Source organism: Strongylocentrotus purpuratus, unplaced genomic scaffold (genome assembly GCF_000002235.5).
Source record: "Strongylocentrotus purpuratus isolate Spur 01 unplaced genomic scaffold, Spur_5.0 spur5_scaffold_1, whole genome shotgun sequence".
Taxonomy (NCBI): Eukaryota; Metazoa; Echinodermata; class Echinoidea; order Camarodonta; family Strongylocentrotidae; genus Strongylocentrotus; species Strongylocentrotus purpuratus.
Window position 1 is genome coordinate 43,047,224 of NW_022145594.1, and position 4,061 is coordinate 43,051,284.

Sequence of the window (4,061 nt, forward strand, 5' to 3'; positions counted from 1 at the left end):
CGCAATTTGGAAGAAAATCGATCAATATTTACAAAGATACAATCAATTTTACATAAATATGCTGACGTCATAATATGCAAATTCGTATTTTGAGTTCCAAGGCCATTATGATGATGTCACGATACACTTAATGGCCAAATGAGACATGAAATCATATCTCCCACTCATACTCTATCTAAATATGAAAAAAAAAACGAGGGTCCCGGTGCATTCCAAAGAGCTATAATGGATTTTGTATATTGAGGCCTGTTTTTGCCCATATATGCTATGTATTAAAAGAGCTCGCGCGCACATTTATCTTGAATCGACGCTCATCTTGTTATTAATGGTCATAAAGAGATAAACATGGTATCAAAACGTTCAAAAAAATATGAGAAATATCATGAAAGAAAAAAAAATGGCAATTCTATGTTGTGTAATAGTGTTACACGCAAAAACGCGCGCGCATGCGCGTGTGCCTGATTTTTTATAAAACCCTTAAAATGGCCTGAAACATATGCAAAATGATTTTGAGCATTTTGAAATTTTGCGCGCGCACTGATTCGCGGACGTACGCGCACGCGCGCGTTTTTTTACTCGAAATTGACCGGACGGATATTGACCTTGATCATGATAAATATGAATGAGAACTGAGTTTTGATTATGAGTCAATTTTCACAAAATGGCGCCTAGATGACGTCATCAGTCAAGGTCAAGGTTGAAAACCTTAGTGTGATTTCTCTATATGCCTATACATATGTATGCCAAATTTCAAAGCATTTGATTAAACCATTTTAAAGTAATCTTGCTAACAAAAAGTGGGTGGAAATAAGAAAAATAAAGAATAAAGAATAAATAAAGAATAATAAAGGCAATTTTAACAAAAATATAAGGTGGTCCGTATTAGATACAGCCCACCTAAAAAAAAAAATGGTGCCTGTCACGTCTTATGACAATGACCTATGACTGTGCCAAAATTGAACGAAATTGACTAAACCGATCTTGAGTTATCCTGTGAACAAAAAAGGGGGGAAAATAAATAAAAATAAAGAAATAATAAAGAAGAAAAGACTGCTGAAGGCGCTCTGTACATTATCAAAATAATTGTACAGTGCGTCCCAGAAAAAACATAACCGAGAATTATCAATGTTTTATCATAACTTAATCACAATTATGATTAATAAATGACACATTTTTTGTAAAGGTTTGGCTACGGTCACAAAGGTTCGTACAAACGATAAATATGTACAAATCTCCCTGTTTATCCATTGTCTGAAAATTGTTTGTACGGCATTCGTACAGCGTTCATAGCAGTTCTTAATGGCAATTGTGACTGAGGCTTTAGATCCTCCCCTTTCATTTGATGCAACTCATAAGATGCATATTTCTCGCATGAGTGTTAAAAAACAATTTGAAGAGAGCTAGGGTACCAAAAAGTCATTTTTAGGGTGGTATATGAATGTCAAAGAGGAAATCACATTTCTAGAAAGTTCATTTTCTGCCCTTTCATATGACACCTCAATCAGGAAAATTGAGCTTGGAATAAGAAAGTTCTGTTTGTTTAAAGTAATGCTTGCATTTCCATAATTTGATTAAACAAATTTGGTTTCACTGGCTGCCTGCCGTAGCAACAAACAGAGTTGACAAAAGACTAAACTCCGTTTCGTTGATGATCAGCCATGCACAAAGAAGACGAAAGACTTGATAATAAAAACACTTATATGATGGCAAGGAAGAAGAATCAGGATGATGAATAATGGTTTAAAATAAGATTAGGAATTAAGTTTGATTATCATGAAATAAAAGTTCATAGTATTATAATTATGCCGGACATTTGTTATTCAAGAAGCAATTATTAAAAAAAAACATTTAAAAATAAATTCCTTATTACATTTTCTATTAATTTTTGTTTGTTTAATATTTATACATATTTTCTTTTTTGTTCAAGTTATGTTCTGTCTTTTTGCGTCAGTTTGACCTGTAGTCTAAAAACACACGATTCGCTATCTGCTGAGAGCTAGAGGGGGGGGGGGGGGATTGTACTTGAGCTTCTCCACATGGCCATCGGAAAATATTAATCGAAAGTTTTCAAAGCTCTTAAAAGCCTTCAGTTTTTGACGATCATAAATGCATAGACCGCTGCATATTGCATATTCTCTACTGGATAATTTAATACGTCATAGATCCCAAAGTCAGGAATATCGTCAAACTTAAGGGAGGTATGTAACTAGTTCACTAAACGAAAATACTGCCCGTTGTAATTTCCCCACACACAGTCTACCGAGTGACACGGGCCCCGTAGGTCAGGGGCTACGGGCAGGCTAATGTACGCTACCGTGGAAGCTAATTTAACGATTCCTTTCTCGGCTGTATAGCGTGGTCGAAACTCTTCTTTTTTAAAGAAAATATTGCAGCTGCCTGAAACATGGCAAGTTGGAAGCAGTTCTGGCCAAAACAGAAACTCATATTTATAAACGCAGTTTTGATAGAAAGATATGAATGAAATTTAACGGCAAGAACTGACAGTCTAATACAAAATGCACAGATTCAATATAGTGGTATGGCAAAGCTGGACCAACCTAGTTACAGTAACCGCGCATTACGTAATCGCTGAAACCGGCCTATTGACCTTTGGAAAAGTTTGTTCCCTAATCTGGCTCATGCGCAGTATGCAATTACGAACTCGCTTACTGTAATGGGTTGGTGGCTAATAAATAATAAAGACGAGGCAGGCTCAGAAATACGGTTGAAGTCCTATTTTGTTTGTAACGTCGCTACAAACTCATTCAAAGTTCCAGTAATTTAAACAAATATTATTTATTTCATCAAATTTTATACTAAATACTCTCTCAGAGGCTGGGCGGCCCTATGGATCAAGAGAATTTAGCAGCAAATCCTAACTCGAAAAGGGAACAAACTAAAACTCAGGAACAAAGTCATGCACATGGCGTTTAAATCTTCACTAGCAGGACCCATGGAAAATCCATGGTATTCTAGGAGGGGGGGGGGGGGTGAATATAGATATATAAATTAAAACCACCAAGAACTTTATTTGCCTCCTTGCATGAACAAAGCCGGCCGTGCTCTCGTCTGCTCGTCCTCCCCAGGTCTCCGAAACCACTTTTAATAGCATCGACCGAGACTACGGGGTCGAGGTGGCACGGCAAGTACAGTAGACATGTCCCGTGGAATTGTGTCACAGTTCCCACGCAACGGCGAAGGTGGGTACGGTCGAGGAAAGATGTTTTTGATGAGACAAAAAGTACTGCTTTGAATATTAACATATAGATGCGCCTGGCACAGCTTCAATGTTATTTGATATTACTAGCCAATCGGAAGGGCCCTTACGAACACAACCAATTACAAAATAGGATATTTAGAATGATCCGTAAGTCACCCGGCCTCAGATTAGTTCAATCTACCAATCAAGAGAGGAGTTATAAGTTCAATGAAATATAACCAATGACAAGGCATAATACCGTATTTGCCGGCGATAAGGACGCACCCCAACTTTGACATTTCAAAGAGGAAAAAAAAAAAAAACAGACAAAAAAAATTATCGTAATTTTCTTGTAGAACACTATTTTTTTTACAAACTGATACCAAATTCATCAATATTCTTATAAATTACCGGAAGTTTAGCTAAAAAATGATCGCAGGCAGATTTGGTGTCCAATATATACACCTACCACAATGTACGGTGTAATGCGAAATTGCATGAAATGGATACAAAATGGCGACTTCGGCTGGATGAGCATTTGCGTTCGCGGCAGCTCCGTAAGTAACGGTCCCTTTTTTTTCCTTTTGCAATGCATTGGCACGAACTTAGATCAAGATCTATCGGCAGATGTTGTTTTAGGAAGTTTATTTTCGTCTTCAAGTCGACAATGCAAGATAAAATTGTCGGTAAGATGTGTGGAAATGTCCTGTACCATAGTGGTATAGTTATCGTAGTCCCATTTGTACAAATTTGTGCTGTCTTTTCGTTGGTTTTGACTTGCAATTTCTTTTTTTTTTACTCTTTCGCCGCAAAGGCCGCACTCGACATTTTGATATTTTCTCTTCCAAAAATACTGCAGCCT